This window comes from Anolis sagrei, chromosome 5, assembly GCF_037176765.1.
Source record: "Anolis sagrei isolate rAnoSag1 chromosome 5, rAnoSag1.mat, whole genome shotgun sequence".
In the NCBI taxonomy this organism is placed as follows: domain Eukaryota; kingdom Metazoa; phylum Chordata; class Lepidosauria; order Squamata; family Dactyloidae; genus Anolis; species Anolis sagrei.
This window is the reverse complement of record NC_090025.1, coordinates 163542486-163563324: the sequence shown is the minus strand read 5'-3', so window position 1 is coordinate 163563324 and position 20839 is coordinate 163542486. Positions and strand designations below refer to the sequence as shown.

General features: G+C 42.9%; 1 protein-coding gene across 2 annotated transcripts in view; it reads right to left on the bottom strand.

The window, feature by feature from the left end:
* Window positions 1-12280: 12280 nt before the first annotated feature.
* PDGFB (platelet derived growth factor subunit B) overlaps window positions 12281-20839 on the bottom strand; it is a 71426-nt gene continuing 62867 nt past the window's right edge. For both annotated transcript variants that reach the window (XM_067469194.1, XM_067469195.1), the window contains exon 8: window positions 12281-13117. The gene's annotated coding sequence lies outside the window, so the exon portion shown is untranslated. The remainder of the gene's footprint in view (window positions 13118-20839) is intronic.

The window sequence follows — 20839 nt, the reverse complement described above, 5'->3', positions numbered from 1 at the left end:
CATACCAAGTTCTTAGTATGGTGAATATTAGTTTTTTTTTTCTTTCCCTGTGGAATTCTATCTTGGTGGAGTCAGCCCTGTCATTAACCAGAGTTGTCTGCTCCAGACAACAGATGGTGAGGGTGCCAGGAAAATGTCAGTGGACAGCACTCTGTGCACCCCATGTGGCCATGAGAAATTTTCTTTCTCATTTCCAGTGTTGAAGCACATTTCAACTTCTAATCCAGTTGGTTTCTGTACATGGAAATGGCAGGAGGAAGAGAGGGGCCCACTTAACACTTTCCTTCACAGTAAAATTTTGTAAATGCAATATTGATAAATTCTGTTAAACATCTCAAATGAACTGAATTTTTCAGTCATTCTCAGGGATGAGGACATCTATTAGTTAGATGTTTTTTGAATTTTCCATATTTTTTTTAACTTCCAGTTAGAATTTAACTGAAATTGAATTGACAGCCACCCCTAAGAGAAGGAGACACCATCTTCTATTTCACTTAGAAAGCAAAATATTTTAGGAAAGCTCTACCCCTCGGACAGAAGAAACTCCTTGCTCTCTATTCCTTCTAGTTTATTTTTTTAATTCATAATATCAGAAGTTAACCGAGGGTACAGTTGTAATGTATTTAAAAAACACAAACTTTAAAAAACTTGGCATCACACTAAATGTCCTTTGACCAGTAGCTGGCCACTTAGAGTGCCTCTGGTGTTGCTATAAGGAGGTCCTCCATTGTGCATGTGGCAGGGCTCAGGTTGCATTGTAGTAGGTGGTCTGTGGTTTGTTCTTCTCCACACTCGTATGTTGTGGACTCCACTTTGTGGTCTTATTTCTTAAGTTTGACTCTGCATCTTGTGGTGCCAGAGCGCAGTCTGTTCAGCGCTTTTCAAGTTGCCCAGTCTTCTGTGTGCCCAGGAGGGAGTCTCTCCTTCGGTATCAGCCATGGATTGAGGTGCTGGGTTTTAGCCTGCCACTTTTGGACTCTCGCTTGCTGAGGTGTTCCTGTGAGTATCTCTGTAGATCTTAGAAAACTATTTCTTGATTTAAGGCATTGGTGTACTGAATGACAGCCGAACAGGGGATGGGCCAGAGATGTCACTGCCTTGGTCCTTTCATTATTGGCTGCTTCTTCCTGGCAGATGTCAGGTGGTGCAATACCGGGTAAACAATATAATTTCTCCAGTGGTGTAGGGCGTAGACATCCTGTGATAATGCAGCATGTCTTGTTAAGAGCCACATACACTTCTTTAGAGTGGTGCAATGTGTTCAACACTTGGCATGCGTACTCAGCAGCAGATTAGCAAAGTGCAAGGGCAGGTGTCTTCACTGTATCGGGTTGTGATCCCCAGGTTATGCCAGTCAGCTTTCGTATGATATTGTTTCTGGCACCCACGTTTTGCTTGATATTCAAGCAGTGCTTCTTGTTGGTCAGACAGAGCATGGTCCAGGGAAACTCCCAGGTATTTGGGTATGCTGCAATGCTCCAGTGGGATTCCTTCTGGTGAAATCCATTCTTTCCCATTCACATGTCTGCAGGGGCAGAAAACCTTTTTATCCACATCTAACAAAATATGTTCTTTCTAGATATTTTCTAGATCCTTCAGCAGGACTCTATGGCCAGAAGTCAATTATTTCAATAGGATTTTGTATTATCCTCAATTTTGTGTATCCACACAAAGTCTGGGAGCATATTCCAGATATTAGGCCTGTTTGATCAAGAAAAAATTTGTTTCTAAAATCGATTTGTAATTGGGGTGTTTTTTTGTTTCGATATTTAAAATATTTACAAAACTTTCCAAAAAAATGTTTTGTTATTTACGAAATTTCGTAAATATTTACAAAACATTTTAGAAACAAATTTTTTCTTGATCAAACAGGCCTAAAAATAATAAATAGCCTGAGTAACTATGAGGAGCCACCTACCTGCTTGGCCAAAAGATCCCCCTCCAGAACGCTATCACTTTGCTCTCCTGGGCGCCGCCATCTTTACTGCTCGACGGCGTGAGCAAAGCATCCCTTTCCCTGCTTCACCTACGGAAAGCCTGAAGGGACATACTTTCTTCCTCAAAAAAAAATACGTATTTGAATACTTGCTTGGTCTGTGAAGCTTGGTTGGCAGGTTGAGGCGTGTGTGGGGAGGGAAACTGATGGTCAAGGCGAAGGCAGGGGAGAAGGGCGCGCGCGAAAGGGAGGGAGATGTGATTGGCCGGCGGGGCAGATGATTGACAGAAACAGGAGAAGGTCATTGCAGCCAAGCGAAGAGAGAGAGAGGAGGGCGCAGCAGCCGGAGCCGATCGGATGGCGCGCGCGCTCCTGCGCCCTCCTCCTCCTCCTCCTCCCAGCTGTGTTGCAGGAAGTGCCAGGAGGAGGAGGAGGAGGAGGGCGCAGGAGCGCGCGCGCCATCCGATCGGCTCCGGCTGCTGCGCCCTCCTCCTCCTCCTCCCAGCTGTGTTGCTCGCGCCGCCCCTTCGCCCCGCCCGCCCCATTTACTGCTGGGGTGCTTGGGAGCGCCGGATTGGCTCCCAGGCACCAGCAGCACAGCAGCCTCCATCCCATTAACGAGACGAGCTGAAGCTCGTAAAAAAAATGGGGCTGCTGTTTCGATATTTTTAAACCCTTCCGGGTTTGAAAATATGTTTTGAAATCGCGTCGGATATGGTAAAAATAACGATTAAATTACGAAATAACGAATTAACGAACTAAAACCGACAGGCCTACCAGATATGGAAGTCATGCTGTACCACCAACTCTTTGCTGCTGTTTCTAAACTTTTCTTCACTCCTAAGTAGAAAACAGTTGTGTGAGGGAATGAAAATATTTTAAAAGGAATTTATAGGGTAAGCAGCTGAAGGTTAGCTGTGTCAGGGCTGATTCATACATGTATTTGTTGTCACTGAATTATTTGTTCGACAACTAACACTTGAACTGTATGAACTCCTTTCTTGGGAAAAACACATTTTGGATCCAACTTAGTTTCATTAAAATTTATTTCCATTGCTGTCAATGGGACAAGCTAATCATGACTTGAACTCAAGTTCTCTAGAGTTCAAGGAGAATTAATTCATCTACATTACTTTTTGTGCAACTCGTGGAAAGCATTGCTGTCATGTTCCAATTGAGTTTGGAAACAACCTCCTGACATGATCTAGAATATTATGGTTTTTGTTTCAGGAATATAACTGACAATACCTTGGCCAGCATGGGGGATTCTTGCAGTTGTAGCCCAGAAAGTAGCTTTTTAATGTTCTGCATTTTTCCAAAGGTTAGTCCTTATCACTTCGCCTTCCATTAACTGTGAGAACACCCTGCCTCGTTCATAGAATTTTATGGGGCATCCAGATCATGTCAACTTCAATTGTAAGATTCCCATATTTTCCCTTTATTTCCACATTTGATCTGAGCTAGTGTGAGCTATGCTCTGATTCAGTGAAAGGCCGCATGAAAAGGTCTGTGAAGGAGATGCAGTAGATGCAAAATTCCATTTCACTCACAGTCTTAGGAGTTAACCTCCACCTGGAAGCATTCAGAATGCTGTACTCATTGGCCTAAATTCTGTTGTGAGTCCTGATGAGAGTAGACCCATTCAGCTACTGATTTAATGAGTCTAATGTAGGTTAGAACAACCAACAGGACTCAGCTTTGTTCAATAAAGATCCAGAGATACTGGAATGTCAGTTCTCGAAAATATCCATGAGGTTATTGCTTTTATTGCCTTTATAACTATTTGTTTTATACTATTAAATTGTATTACTTATTTATTACTGCACAAAGCATCGAATATTTACCTTTTTATGTGTGAACTGCCCTGAGTCACTACGGGAAGATGGGGCGGAATATAAACAAAGTTTGGTTGTTGTTGTTGTGGAGACCCTCAGACTCTAAGCCCTCCTGGGATTCCCATTCAGTCCTCTGGGTTTTCCAGATACCCACCCCATCTTTCCCATTGCACCATCTTTTTGGAGTTTCCTGACTTTTGCATAGATTTTTCCTGTTCCAAAAAGTTGAAATATCTCTCCCAAGGCTTATGTTACTTGGAATAAAAAAATTAATCTAACCCCTTTGTCTTTTGCTCTGGGCACCTCTGGAAACTCTGTTCCCTGAATTTTTGTGAAATGGAATTCAACCGTCAGGTTAAAAGAGGTTTTCATTTCTTCCACGTAGACGGCAGTGAGCAATGCAGTGAGCAATGCAGTGCAAGGCAGTATTATATATTGATAGCTATTGCTGGTTCATTTGCCATTCCTGAGCAGAGCTGTTGATAGCCCAAGGCTCATGGTGGTCTTTCTTCTATAGGGTCAACCTAATAAGTAGGTGTCTTGATGGCAAATGAGAAAGGCGACATCTGTTTGCAGCAAATGAAGAAAGACTCCAATCTTGTGTTGGAAGACTTTGAGAAAAGGCCCAAACCCACCCAATGGGGCAGGATAAAATGACCCAAGCAAAATCTCTGTTACTTCCATTCATGGGCATTGACTGGCACCTACTTCCCTTACTCATAGGAAGGGGAAACAACATGCCCTTCTGAACCCCGGGAAAATTGTATCTGTCTAGACAATGACTAAGGGAAGAATATGTTGAGTTGCAGGGCTTTGAAAAGTGCAAACAGCAACAGGGGAATACAGATTTACAAGAACAATTCAAGTGTACTTTCACACTAGACATGGGGGAGAGGCAAAAGTGAATGTTGCAAAATCTAGGTTAAAATCTGAGCTGAGAATGAATTTTTTTATTGATGAAGTTGTATTAACAAAGTGTCTGATAGGGAACCTCCTTTTTCAGTGGTTTCCCACCTGATCAGATCCTCTTTCTCTTCTTGAATTTTTCAGCAGCACCAGCACTAAAATGATAGTGAAAGGAGGCTAAAGAAACACATATTTTCTTTTTTCAGGTTGCAGAAGTACAATATACAATGACATAAGTTTTTGAGTTGGAAAGAGGAGAATTTGACTCCAGTTGATCCGGTTGGGTGCCTGCGTACAACAGGTGAGGTAAATAGCAACTACCTCCAGAATCCTTTAATGCAGTGGTTCCCAACCAGTGGTCCAGCTTAAATGGCTGAGAGCGAAAAGGAAAGGGCCTGAGGCTGTTAGGAATTGTGAGAGTTGAAGTCCAAAACACCTGGAAGGCCCAAGTTTGCCATGCCTGGTCTAGAATGATCAATTACTTTCAAATGCTTCTGAACTCCAACTTTCTTAGCAATTATCGATTAAGACAGCTACAGGCACCTGAAATACATTGCAATAAGCTGTGAGCAGTGAGCCAGTGTGGTATGCTCGATGTCATGTTGCACTGTCATCCTACCATCTGGATATATGTTGATACACAGTGGAATAATTTCCTGTGGAGTTACTGTAAGGTACATATTCCTACTGTCTGTTAGGGTAAGACCTCAGTTACTCATATTGTCTCTTGCTAACAGGTACACTTTATGTGCTTTAGTCTAATAAGTGATTTGCCCTTCCTACAAAAGCAGTTCACATAACTTCTGTTTAGGGGATGTGTCCATATAAAGTCATAGACAGAACTATTTGCCCATTTGCTAATCACAAGTTTGATGCGCACCCCCCCCCCCCCCCGGGGCTGTGCCAGCTTTAAGAAGATGCCAGGTAGTAATCACTCTGCCATTCCACCCACAAGAGCATGTTGATAAGAGGTCAGCCTTGCTTATACAACCCTTTGGGGCACAAGCAAATAGTGACTCATCCTAGTTACAAGGGGAGTGACTCATCCTGTCTGAGGAAAACTTGTCTACATTTGACTACACTGTGTACCTATTTTTTAGTGGTACAATGCTTAGTTTTTATGAGGCATACCAAAAACATACACTATGCTTGCTGAAGCTGTGCTCTATGTTCCTAATCATATCCATATCCTCATATAACAGAGATATTAAACTCATTTTCACTGAGGGCCACATCAGCTTTATAGTTGCCTTCAAAGGGTGTTGAATCCATGGACAGAGAATCCATGGATACAAAGGGTCATGGATTACATAGTGGTCAGTGCTCTTTAGTTTTTACCCAGTTTGGGTCCTGGAACAATTCCATCACCCTTGCCTCTGAAAAATCCTGCAAATCTCTTGGGAAGACAGGCAGACAAATGTCAGTGTGCTGGAAGAAGCAAAGACCACCAGCCTTGAAGCAATGCTCCTATGCCATCAATGCCACTGGACTGGCCATGTTGTCCGAATGCCCACTCAGTGTCTCCCAAAGCATTTACTATAGGAAAAGAGATTTAAAGATGGGCTTAAAGCCAACCTTAAAAACTGTGGCATAGACACCGAGAACTGGGATGCCCTAGCCCTTCAGCGCTCTAACTGGAGGTCAGATGTGACCAGCAGTGCTGCAGAAATTGAAGAGGCACGAACTGAGGGCAAAAGGGAGAAACATGCCAAGAGGAATGCACCTCAAGCCAATCCTGACTGGGACCGCCTTCTACCTGGAAACCAATGTCCTCACTGCGAGAGAACCTGTGGATCAAGAATAGGGCTCTACAGCCACCAACAGATCCACTGACAAGACACTACACTTGGGGGACCACCATCCTCAGGCTACGAGGGATCACTTAAGTAATTTGTTTACATATGGGTCAGTGCTCTTTTGTTTTTACTCAGTTTTGGTCCCCAGATGTTATTGTATCTCAACTCCCATCAGCTCTAGTCATGATGTCTAATGATGGGGAATACATAAATTATACTTCAGCATTTGGAAGGCCACAAAAATGACATGACTGGTTAGATTTGGGCCATGGGTCTTGAGTCTGACATGCAATATGAAATCAATAACCATTACTTTTTTAGTTAGCATCTTTCTTGAAGCTGACTGCAGAAAAAGTCCAGAAATGAGAGATACACATTTAACCTATAATATTCCTTTGATGTTAGTGAAGTTGTCTGGATGTTGTTTTACAAGTCTGCCTTGAACAGATGCGAGGAATCCTAACTTCTCTGCCCATAGACTCCACCACTGACCTTGCTGTCTCAAAGATCTCCTGAAATTTTTTCACAGATTCTGTGCGCATCTGCCTGGCTTTTTCTAAGAGACTGTCAACATGTTGCAGACTACAGAAAATGTCTGTATCATTATCTACTGGATGAGATGTTTTGATAAGCTGAAAGGATGATGACAGCACAATGTCGTCTGTCTAATTTTGGATGTCAGAAGTAGTGTTAAAACCCAGGAAAAGTGTTTTTTTTTAACTGCAACTCCCAGAATCGTGCAGCTCTGTGTGTGGATCCTACAAGCAAAGTACATACAACAAAATGTTTGACATCTAAAGGCAAGAATGAGGTTGTATTTTTTTCCCTTTGATGTAGGAAATGTAATCTTTTCTTTATTTTCGGTTGTTGTGTGTTTTCCAGGATGTATGGCCATGTTCCAGAAGCATTCTTTCCTGACGTTTCACCTGCATCTATGGCAGGCATCCTCAGAGATTGTGAGGTCTCACAACCTCTGAGGATGCCTGCCATAGATGCAGGCAAAACATCAGGAGAGAATGCTTCTGGAACATGGCCATACAGCCCGAAAAACACACAATGACCCAGTGATTCTGGCCATGAAAGCCTTCAACAATACATTTCCCTTATTTTGCTTTTTCTGAGAGCTGAACATAAATAAAACACAATAGCACTAAATTTTGTTTTGAGCCTTTTAAAAATAACTTTAGATACAGTACTGAGTAGTATAAATTAATTTTATATAAAATGGGCAGGGAAGAGAAAGGATTCTGCTTTACAAATGAAAAAAAATGTAAGAAAACAAATAGTCTTTTAAGACAGAGTAAAATTGAACAGCAAGAAGTGCTTTAATCTTTGCAAGTTTTTGGTTTCAGGTTGGCAAACAGGAAGTGTGTGGCTCCAAATTGTTTTTAATTGAATTTTTTGACTTGTTATTTGTCTACTTTAGAGAATGATATTCAGAGCCCATAGCTGTTGTTGTACGGTTTATTCATTTATTTTCCAGTAAAAAGCCTGACCATACCATTAAATACACATTGTTTGTCAGAGGCCACGAAGCAGAGTTTTGCCAAATATCTATGGACTTCTTTGTCACAGGAGAACTGGGCCAACCAAATACAACAGGTAGTATGAGAAGCTGTTTGAATTCCAGGTGCTGCATAGAAATTCAGCTCCTGAGAGTAAAATAGTCCTCTGTTATTTTTCCGGACAGTAGAATTGAAGATCTAAGACCATTGTGTCCCCTCCTCCCTTCTTACTCCGTTCAAGTGAATGGAATGAAAGCACTGTATAATTGCCAGATGCAAGGGAGAAATGGCTGCAATTGGAAAAGGAGTCAAGCACCATTCTTCTTATGACCGTGTTGTATTAAGAAGCGGCAGGCTCTTTCCATTCATTCTATAAATAAATAGAGCCAAAGCCGCAAGCCTGCCTTTCCAAGGGCAGAATGGCTGGGTTTTTGAGCCAAGCTGATTGTCTTTGTTAATTGTCATAACGTTGGACTTAAGGCAGTTCTATGAAGGAGAGGCCTCCAAGTTACCCTGTTATCAACAACCTTGCTGAAATCTTGCAGGCTCAGGGCTGTGGCTTCCTTCATGGACTTTATCCACCTGTGGCCAAACTGGAAAAATTGGGAATTTGAAACCTTTGGCTGGTTTAGCATGATTTCTGTGTTTCAGATGATCCAAGGAAGGTTTTTCTTTCTCCCACAGACTGCCTCTATCAGGTTTATAGATCTTCATCTTCTGGGGCAAAATTGCATCTATTGCCTGCTAACAAACATACCTATACTGTTACTGAGCCCAACCAGGCATCTGGTTTACCTGAGATGATGTCGGAAGAGTTTCCATATATTATAGTCCATTCATAAGGTAAAGGTAAAGGTTTCCCCTGACATTAAATCTAGTCATGTCTGACTCCGATGGGTGGTGCTCATCTCCATTTCTGAGTTGAAGTGCCAGCATGGTCCGTAGACACCTCCAAGGTCATGTGGCTTGCATGGAGCACTGTTACCTTCCCGCCAGAGTGATACTTATCGATCTACTCACATTTGCATGTTTCTGAACTGCTAGGTTGGCAGAAGCTGGGGCTAACAGTGGGAGCTCATCCCACTCTTCGGATTTGAACCACTGACCTTTTGGTCAGCAAGTACAGCAGCTCAGTGGTTTAACACGTTACACCACCAGGGGACCCTGTCCATTCATTGAATACAGAGTTGGAAGAGAGGACATGGGCCATCTAGTCCAATCCCCCACCATGCAGGAAAAGCACAAAAAAGTATACCTGACAGATGGCCATCCAGACTAAGAGGTCATCCAGAAAAGCCGCTTTTCATTTTTTTCAATACGTGCCATGGCCTGATCCACCAAACATCCCGCACTCTCCTCTGACCTTCTCCCAAGCCAAGCGTACTCCTAGCTGAAGGACAGCATCGTGTTTTGATAGGGATACGAAAGCTGATTTATTGGAATTTTAGTCCAACACCCAAGTCATTACATCAAGCTGGTTCTACTTTGCTTAATATTGCAGAAAAGGAGTGAAAGAAATAAGGCAACCAGCGGAAGGGAAATTATCTATAAAGAAGTTTCATTTCCAGAAGCTTAGCAGAGTCTCCTCAAACCCAGCATCTTCCACAGATGTAGGACTCTATAATCTCATTCATTATGGCTATGGCATATTTATGGTCCAATCCAACTGAATGGCACCAGATTGGGAAAGGCTACTTTGTGCAAATTTAGATCATTCATCCTCCTCAATATTATGTTTTGATTTTTCTCCTTTGCATCGAGATAATATAGTGAGTCACAAGGGATAAAAGAACAGCACTTAGAAAGACTGTGTCATGATCAAAAGTCCTGTAATCCCTATCTGGGGATTATGGAAAATACAGATATTTTAGTAAAGCTTTTCCTAGGTGTAGCTGGAAAGTAACAGTGATGAAGTCTCGGCTCTCTAAGCGTATGTCAGTAACTAATCCCTTTCCTTTGCTGTTTCATTTTTGGAAGCCATTCCTGAAAATAGGCCACTATCTTATTCTACCCAGTTACACAAAAGCTTCAGTGGATCTCATCCTTTGGTAATTTGGGATATTTTGTGAACCCTTCAGTTCAAGGCAAAATAAAGGTGTGTAGTGGAAACAGAGAAAAGGATCATAGCAAGCAGTGATTCGAAACTATCCTTTCTCTTTGCTTTCTTGGCTTCCAACGGTTGCACTAGATGCTACCAATGGAATCCTTGCCTGGAGACTTTGGTTAAATCAGGCATGGGCAAACTTTGGCCTTCCAAGTGTTTTGGACTCCAACTCCCACAATTCCTAACAGCCTCAGGCCCCTTCCTTTTCCCCCTCAGCCACTTAAGCGGCTGAGGGGGGAAAGGAAGGGGCCTGAGGCTGTTAGGAATTGTGGGAGTTGGAGTCCAAAACACCTGGAAGGCCAAAGTTTGCCCATGCCTGGGTTAGATAGTACTAGCAGTACAGAATAAAATGCAAAAGCATTCAGCATTATTAGCATATCTTTTGTGATCTTTTGTGCAGAATCTCCTGCGGCTATAATGAGGCTTTGCATAACTCCAGTTACTTCAGATTGGAAGATGTCACCCTGAGACTACTAATATGAGTTAGAAATGGGATATTAATGACTATACCAGAGAAAGAGGCACAACCGCAGTGTTTGAACATAAGGTCAAATACAATAAATGAAAATGGGAAGTGCTGATGATACAATGTCAGTTGGTTCACTCTTAGCAACAGTCCACTGAATCATAACGGTTTACCCTCATTAATTTTGTCCCTCCATGGTCCCAAGTACTAATCTCTCTCTATACTAGCATTTGAGATTCCTTATGAAAGTGGCATTGTGTAAAGACCTGAGCCTGGAAGGCTTACTTTCCTGTTTCCCAGAATGCCTCAAGCAGGGGTTATACTGGGCTTAGATGCATGGGAAGCTATCTTATAGTGAGTCAGACCACTGGCCCATTTAGCCAAGTGTTGCCAATTTTGATTGTTAGCTGTTCTTGGAGTTTCATGCAGGATTTTTTTCCTAGCAAAATCTGGAATTCCATAGTACTCCCCGGTTGCCTCTGTCCCAAGTACTAGCCAAGTCTGACTCTAATTCAAATTTCAATAATACTAAGGGTGCACCTATGCTGCAGAATTAATCCAGCTTGACACCACTATAACTGTCATGATGGAACCCCCAATGGCTCAATTAGTTAAGCCCTTGTGCTGGCAGGACTGGAGACTGAGAGGTTGAAGATTCGAATCCTGGGACAGCACAGATGAGCTCCATCTGTCAGCTCCAGCTCCCCATGTAGGGACATGAGAGAAGCCTCCCACAAGGATGGTAAAACATCAACACATCTGGGTGTCCCCTGGGCAATGTCCTTGAAGACGGCCAATTCTCTCACACCAGAAGCAACTTGCAGTTTTTCAAGTTGCTCCTGACACAAAAAAACTGTCATGATTCAATGCTATGGCATCCTAGCTATTGTAGACTTACAAGGTCTTAAGCCTTTTCTGCCCAAGAGTGTTGGTGACTCATCAAACTACATATCCCAGGATTCCATAGCATTGAGCCATGGCAGTTAAAGTGGTGTCAATTCTACAGTGTAGATGCGCCCTTTGTATTGCTGGTTTTTGAATTAGGGTCAGACTTGGTTAGTAAAGTGGTGTCAAACTGCATTAATTCTACAGTCTGGATGCACCCTGAGTGTAGTCTAGGAGATACTGCGGGAATTGTCTGGCAAATAAATAACTTTTCCAATGTTGTTATGCTCTCATCTGCAATTAACAACATAATTACAATATTCCTTCAACTTTTATGGGAATTAGAGATGCAGAACTTCTATGAAAGTGGAAAAAACATGAACAAAAAAGGCTTTTTTTAACAACCCGAAAGAACACCCCTCTAGGAATCTTTAAGTCCTTCGGTGCGATTCTATGGTGAATGTCTGGCAGAAGTTGACCATAGAATCATATTGGAGGACCTAGAAAAGTATTAATCAAATTTGTGAATAATCAAATCCACAAAAGTCAAACCTGCAAATGTGGATGTCTGACTGTATAGCCCAGGCATGGGCAAACTTGGGCCTTCCAGGTGTTTTGGACTTCAACTCCCAGAATTCCTAACAGCCTCAGGCCCCTTCCTTTCCCCCCTCAGCCGCTTAAGCGGCTGAGGGGGGAAAGGAAGGGACCTGAGGCTGTTAGGAATTCTGAGAGCTGAAGTCCAAAACATCTGGAAGAATGAAGTTTGCTAATGCCTGGTATAGCCTGATTTTAGAAGTCACGGAAACAGTATCTGTATAGCAGGCTAGGAGCCCCAGTTCACCCAGTGTGGCAATCTTAATTTTACTTTATGTAAATCCATGAACAAAAGCTCACAGTGATCCATACCACCAAAAAAATGGGGAGGAGGTGAGGGGAAATACAAATTCCAACTTAAAGAGAAGATAGGAAATCAAATAAGCCTCATCCTCGTTATAATCATGTGCCGAGAAGGCCCGGGTTCGGTGGGGCAGCGGTTCCCCCAGAGGACAGCGCCTCTTTTCCTGTTCATACACAGCTTGTAAACAGCGAAAAAAGTGTTGATACATGTATTTTTGCTTGCATTAGTTCGGATCCCCGAGGCATGACATGGTTTAGTGGTTTTAAAAATAAAAAATATACATACATACATACATACAATTAAAAATAATCTATTCAGACATGACAATAGAAGTCCTTAGTGCATATGCTGTCACTGGTTGTCATTCTGACTGCCTTGACTTTGTGCCCATTGTCACTGTAAACAGCCTGAGTCCAATTAACTGCCGGGTGGAAAAGGAGGAGAGGGAAAAAATAACTTCTTGTCCTCCTGATCCAACCCACCCCAAGGGGAGACTGGAATCATAAGTCTTTGCCATATTTCCCCTGCGTCTCTTGCAGCAGGAAGCATATTGTCCATCCAAACGGCTGTGTTTTCTTCAGCTTATTCCCCACCTCAGTTTTGTTCCTTTGGGAAAATGCGCTTGAGAAGGGAGAACTCCAAGGGTCAACTTTGGTGGGAGAACGTCCAGTGAGCGAGGGATCGGGAAGCACCATTGGCCGTCCATAGCAGCGTTGAAGCGGATGGACGGAGAGAAACTCTGAAAACCCCATGGGGGCAATACAGCAAATATATTAAATAATAAACCTGAAAAGTAAGAAAAGAGAAAAGGTGAGTTGAGATTCCATCTTGCCTCGCTAGACCAGTTTCATTCTAGCTATTCTTTCTAATGTCCTTTCCCAACCTGACCTCCTACATGTTTTGAAATGTGTCTTTATCAGTTCCAGTTAAGTAGCTGATGGTGAGGAAGCTTTTGGCAAAGGAACTAATTAATTTACAGTTTTATAAAATTGAGAAGTTGAGAAAATAGTGTGCAGCTGTGGAATGTTTGATAAGGCAAAATGGGCATGCTATTATCATGCTCTAATCCAGCAAATCTGTCTGACTGCATGCAAAGCCATTCCTGTGCTGATTCTTTCCCATCTCAGCCAAGAGATGTATGCTGCCAGCTGGATGGAGTAGTAGTTTATTCCTTTCCTTTGACTGGGTCTTTCTAATCAACAGAACTGTGCATTCACACTAGGCATGGTTGATTAAAAAATGCTTCAAAACTGCATTCCAAAGTAGGGGGCACTGGTGATTCAATTCTAAAGTTACTTCCGAATTTTTCCATTTTTAAAAAACTTTCTGAAATGTCTGAATCTTTGGAAGTGATTCGTTAATGGAGGACATGATTGTGCAATAGGGGAAACTTCAGGGGCTTCTCTGAGTCCCCTTGTGGGGAGAAGGGCGGGATAGAAATGTATGTAATAAAGAAATAATAAAATTCTCTCTCCCTCATTTTTGAGCTATCCTGATGAAACTTGCTACAGTGGTAGAACACATCCTCCACTGTTAGGATACCAAATTTCAGAATGTTCAGATGATACACTGATTTTTAGAGAATTTTAAAAAGAATTTAGAAAATATTTTTTAAATAAATAAATAAAAGTGCTACCTCCTTGAATTTTCTAGGGAACACCTTAAGGTTATAGGAAATCTCTCCCTCCAACTTTCAGACATATTCAGACTTCTACCAATTTTTGGTAAAAAATAAATAAACAAAAAAATGAAAACTCTATCTCTTAATTTCTTATGAAGATTATAACAAACAGCAATCAGCCCATGTTCTTGCGAGAAACATTACGGAAGTAATTTGGATTATGTTTGAATCCGTGAACTGTTTTTAAATGAATGCTTATAATTGCTTTAATTATGTTAATTGTAACTCTGTGTTTTAATGTATTGTTCTTTGGCATCTAATGGTTGCCTGCTGTAAGCCGTCCTGAGTCTCTCTTCGGAAGTGAGAAGGACAGGATAAAAATGCCCAAAATAAATAAACAAAAAAAATGAAAACTCTATCTCTTAATTTCTTATGAAGATTATAACAAACAGCAATCAGCCCATGTTCTTGCGAGCCAATAAAAAAAAAAAAGGCAGGAGGAAACCATTAGGGGAAATCATCATCTCAGTTTGACAACACAGCCACTCCAGGAGGAAATATTGGCACTGCAGAAGGAAAGGGGAGGGAAAGAGGGGACCCCTGAGGGCATGGGGTGGGGTGCCTTTTTGGCTGGCCACAGTTTGCCAGTGTTCCACCCCACTCCTTAAGGATCAATTCCTGCCCCAGCAGAAGGATCCCTCAGGTGTGTGAGGTGGGGTGCCTTCTTGGCTGGCCATTGGAGGCCAGCATGCCACTCTGCCCCTTCAGGAGTCAGTCCTGCTCCTACAGAAGGAAAGAGGAGGGAAGGAGGTAGGTAGGGGACTCCCAGGAAGGCCAGGGGGCTGAAATGCAGGCCTCCAACAGCCAGCCAAACAGGCATCCCTTCTGGAAGAGAAAGGATGTCTCTGGGGAGGGAGGTAGAAGGAGGGGACTCCAGGGAAGGCAGGAGGGCTGGGACGCTGGTCTCCAGTGGTCAGCCAAACAGGCACCCCTCCCAGAGAAGAAGGACGCAGAAGGAAAGGGAAGGGCATCATAAGGAAAGGACAGTGAAAAGCCAGCCTTCTGTCAGAGGTTGACTGGCTCTCTTTCAGACTTTCACATCAGCACCAGCTCTCCAACACTTTCACAACAGTCCTGTATAACTTCATGTGATTTGTTTCTGCAAATTGCTCCACCCTTCTGCTGAGACTTGATTTAGTCCCTGGGACAATTCTGCAACACCTGCTCCCCTGCAATTTTACAACTGTCTTATATAATTTTATGTGATTGGTGGCTGTTGGTTGGCCATTTGGTCGGGCATGGGTTTAACAGTACTACGCTACTGTTAAATTTCATGTGACTCATTGCTGCAAATCTCTTTAGTCTTCTGATAGGACCTGATTTCGTCTCTGGGTCAGCATTGCATCAACTTTTCCCCTGCAATTATACCACAGTACTGTACAATTTTATGTGATCAGTGGCTGTTGGTTGGCCATTGGTCACTTTCCGTCTTACCAGGGCATGGGTTTAATAGTACTATGCTGCTGTTAAATTTTATGTGATTCATTGGTGTAAATCGCTTTACCCTTCTGCTGGTACTTGATTTAGTCCCTGGGACAGCTCCGCAGCACCTGCTCCCCTGAAATTTTACAACCGTCTTATATAATTTTATGCGATTGGTGGCTGTTGGTTGATCATTCCATCACTTTCCCAAAGGAAACGGCATGGGATAACCTAGCACTATCCTTTCAAATTTTATGTGATTAGTTGCTGCAAATCTCTTTAGACTTCTGCTGGGAGTTGATTTTGTCTCTGGGATAGCTCTGCAGCATCTGCTCCACTGCAATTTTGCAACCGTCTTATATAATTTCATGTGGTTGGTGGCTGTTGGTTGGTCATTCTGTCACTTTCCCTCTGGATAGGGCATGGGTTGAACCAGCACTATACTTTTAAACTTCATGTGAGTTACTGCTGCATATATCTTATGCCTTCTGATAGGCCACAATTTAGTCTCTGGGACAGCTGCATCCATTGACCTGTATTTGTACTGCACTGTTGTTAAACTTCATGTGATTTGAAGCTGCTGCTAACTAATCCATGATATAACTGCACGCTGCAGCCGCTGACCAGCAGTTTTCCAATGGTGCTATTAAAACACATGTGATTTGTAGATGCAAATCGAACTTGATTGAATCCCTGTGACAGCAGTGCATCATTTGCTCCTCTGCACTTTTACTACAGTCTTATATAATTTTATGTTATTGATGGCTGTCGGTTGGCCATTCTGTCACTTTCCCAAAGGACATGGCATGGGTTGAACTAGCACCTTCCTTTTAAACTTCGTGTGATTTGTTGATGCAAATTGTTACTGCCTTCTCCTGGGACTTGATTTAGTCCCTGGGACAGCTATATGCAGTACCTGTTCCCCTGCAGTTTTACTACAGTCTTATATAACTTTATGTGAAAATTGGCAGTGGTTGGTTAAACGGCAGGCAGTGGAATCTCAAGAGTTGCTTCTGCAAATCTCTGTAGCCTTCTACAGGGATGCAATTTAGTCCTTGGGGCAGCTGCAGCCACTGACCTGTACTTGTATGATGCTGCTGTTGAATTTTATGTGAGTTGTTGCTGCCACTAACTAATACACAGTATAACTGCGTGGTGTGGTGCGCCGCAGCCTCTGATATGTATTTGTACCATGCCGCTGTTAAATTTCATGTGAGTTGTTGCTGTGCTGCAGCTAATTGATCCATGGTACAAATGCGTGGCATGCTGCAGCCGCTGATCAGCACATTTTCAACAGTGCTATCAAACTTTGTGTGATTAATTGCTGATGGCCATTTGGCCATTTGGCCCCACCATTAAGGGCAAATCGTTTGTATTCGTTTAGGATGAGATTTACTTCCCAAGGCAGCTGTGCAGCAACATGCACGCAGCAGTTTTTCTACTGTGCTGTACAAGTTTACATGATCTGTGGCTGACAAGCTGTTGGCTGGCCATAAGGCCACTTTCTCTCTATCCAGATCATGGGTTGAGCAGTACTACCATACTGCTACACTTTATGTGATTTGCAGCTACAGGCCTGTGTCAGACTTCTAAGGAGGGAAAGGTTAAGCCAGGAATTCGCTACACAACAGATTATTGGAAAAGGAGGAGAGGATGTGGTTAAACTTAAATTGTATCAAAAGCATTGCATGCATACCCTGGCATAAATGTAATAGAAGTAGAAGCAGCCATTAATCTGTTGAGCAAAACTAAATGAGGTCAACAGCAAACACTGAGCATGAGGTAGATTAATGTTGAAATTAAAACATTGGTAGCAGTGTGATCTCACATATGTCAATTTAACATTGGTGTGGATTTCATGACCTCACACAAGTCAAGATCACTTTAAAAAACATTGGTGGTTGAACGATGTCAAGATCGACCTATAAAACATTGGTGTTAGACTGATCTCTCAAAACTCAAGACCAAGTCTGAAAACACTGGTGTTAGTCTGATCTCTCAGAACTCAAGTCTGAAAACACTGGTGTTAGTCTGATCTCTCAGATCTCAAGACCAAGTCTGAAAACATTGGTGTTAGTCTGATCTCTCAGAACTCAAGACCAAGTCTGAAAACGTTGGTGTTAGTCTGATCTCTCAGAACTCAAGTCTGAAAACACTGGTGTTAGTCTGATCTCTCAGATCTCAAGACCAAGTCTGAAAACATTGGTGTTAGACTGATCTCTCAGAACTCAAGACCAAATCTGAAAACATCGGTGTTAGTCTGATCTCTCAGAACTCAAGTCTGAAAACACTGGTGTTAGTCTGATCTCTCAGATCTCAAGACCAAGTCTGAAAACATTGGTGTTAGTCTGATCTCTCAGAACTCAAGACCAAGTCTGAAAACATTGCTGTTAGTCTGATCTCTCAGAACTCAAGATCAAGTCTGAAAACATTGGTGTTAGTCTGATCTCTCAGAAGTCAAGACCAAATCTGAAAACATCGGTGTTAGTCTGATCTCTCAGAACTCAAGTCTGAAAACACTGGTGTTAGTCTGATCTCTCAGATCTCAAGACCAAGTCTGAAAACATTGGTGTTAGTCTGATCTCTCAGAACTCAAGACCAAGTCTGAAAACATTGGTGTTAGTCTGATCTCTCAGAACTCAAGATCAAGTCTGAAAACACTGGTGTTAGTCTGATCTCTCAGAACTCAAGACCAAGTCTGAAAACATTGGTGTTAGTCTGATCTCTCAGAACTCAAGACCAAGTCTGAAAACATTGGTGTTAGTCTGATCTCTCAGAACTCAAGACCAAGTCTGAAAACATTGCTGTTAGTCTGATCTCTCAGAACTCAAGATCAAGTCTGAAAACATTGGTGTTAGTCTGATCTCTCAGAACTCAAGACCAAATCTGAAAACATCGGTGTTAGTCTGATCTCTCAGAACTCAAGTCTGAAAACACTGGTGTTAGTCTGATCTCTCAGATCTCAAGACCAAGTCTGAAAACATTGGTGTTAGTCTGATCTCTCAGAACTCAAGACCAAGTCTGAAAACATTGGTGTTAGTCTGATCTCTCATATCTCAAGATCAAGTCTGAAAACACTGGTGTTAGTCTGATCTCTCAGAACTCAAGACCAAGTCTGAAAACATTGGTGTTAGTCTGATCTCTCAGAACTCAAGATCAAGTCTGAAAACATCGGTGTTAGTCTGATCTCTCAGAACTCAAGACCAAGTCTGAAAACATTGGTGTTAGTCTGATCTCTCAGAACTCAAGATCAAGTCTGAAAACATTGGTGTTAGTCTGATCTCTCAGAACTCAAGACCAAATCTGAAAACATCGGTGTTAGTCTGATCTCTCAGAACTCAAGTCTGAACACACTGGTGTTAGTCTGATCTCTCAGATCTCAAGACCAAGTCTGCAAACACTGGTGTTAGTCTGATCTCTCAGATCTCAAGACCAAGTCTGAAAACACTGGTGTTAGTCTGATCTCTCAGAACTCAAGACCAAGTCTGAAAACATTGGTGTTAGTCTGATCTCTCAGAACTCAAGATCAAGTCTGAAAACATTGGTGTTAGTCTGATCTCTCAGAACTCAAGATCAAGTCTGAAAACATTGGTGTTAGTCTGATCTCTCAGAACTCAAAATCAAGTCTGAAAACATTGGTGTTAGTCTGATCTCTCAGAACTCAAGACCAAGTCTGAAAACATTGGTGTTAGTCTGATCTCTCAGAACTCAAGATCAAGTCTGAAAACATTGGTGTTAGTCTGATCTCTCAGAACTCAAGACCAAATCTGAAAACATCGGTGTTAGTCTGATCTCTCAGAACTCAAGTCTGAAAACACTGGTGTTAGTCTGATCTCTCAGATCTCAAGACCAAGTCTGAAAACATTGGTGTTAGTCTGATCTCTCAGAACTCAAGATCAAGTCTGAAAACATTGTGTTAGTCTGATCTCTCAGAACTCAAGATCAAGTCTGAAAACATTGGTGTTTGACTGATCTCTCAGAACTCAAGACCAATTCTGAAAACATTGGTGTTAGACTGATATCTCAGAACTCAAGATTAAGTCTGAAAACACTGGTGTTAGACTACTCTCACAGAACTCAAGATGAAATCAGAAAACAATGGTGTACGTAGAATTATTTTTTATTATCTAGATTAATCTAGGGAATACTGCTGATGTCAAATTCCAACTCTGGGAACTCCAGAACAGGCAGGTTGGCCTTCAGGAAGACCAGCTTTTCCATTGCAAGGGGGTCCAGCAACCTCCAGTCATGGGTCACAGCATCTCCTGCCAGGTTGAAGACCCTTTCACTCTGGATGCTGGTTGGTGGGCAGGTGAGGATCCTGAGGGCAATATTTGCCAGATCTATCCACACATGGGTCTGGGAGCACCAGTTGGCCAAGGGATTGCAGGAAAAAGGCTCTTGAGGCTCCTCAAAGTAATGGTTTATGGAACACTTGGCCAAGCCTATCTTGCATGCTTTGGCAGACAAAGACGTTCCCACCTGTGACAGCATGGCAACAGTCTCCTCAAAGAAAGCGTCCCCGTTGCTGCTGCTGCTGCTACTCCGCCCTCTGATGCTTTTTGGGTGACACCAAGGAGCTTTCAGACTTGGAACTGGCATTTGTGCTGGGGGTGGCCGGCAAAGCTGCTGGTGTGGCAACCGGGGCAACATCCTTCACCCTCAGAGTGTATGCCTCCCTCACCAGGTTTACCAACTGTGCCTTCCATGTTGGTAACTGATATGATAAATATCAGCTGTTAGGATTTCTGGGAGTTGAAGGCTAAAACATCTGGAGACCCACAGGTTGAGAACCACTGACCTATTTCAATGGTATATTAGCTTTCCACAGCCAAAGTGTCTGCTATCTTTGTCTAATAAAGCAGCAGGGTAGGCAAAGTATGGCTTTCCAGCTGTAGTTGGACAGTGTCCCTAATGCGAAGATCGCACATGGCTGCCAGCATATGGATCTTATTGCTTAGCAGGAGCTCCAAGAGTTTCCGGAGGGCAAAGGTTAACTTCCTCACCACCTCCTGGGCCTGGGGTGTCAGGGGCCCTGCCATGGACTCAAGCATCCTCCCACCCCCGAGCATATCCAAGTGCCTCTTCTGCCATAAGATGAGAGGGACTGCCTGGCTGAGGAGGGCTCTGGTGCCGGAAAGGGTCACGGTGGCATTTTTAAAGGGCTTGAGCATGTCGACCAGCTGGGAGATGGTGTCCCACTCCTGCTTGTTTGGGACCAGCTTTGTTGCCAGCACAGTTACTCTCAGGGAGATGCTGTGGACAGCCCTCTGCTACTTCACCATGCATTCCAGCATCTTGTACGTGGAGTTCCAGCAGGTAGAAATGTCCTGTAGCAGCTTGGGTTGGGGTAGGCCTTCCAGGGTCTGCCTGTCACGCAGCTGTCGGGCTGCCTTGCTGCTCCA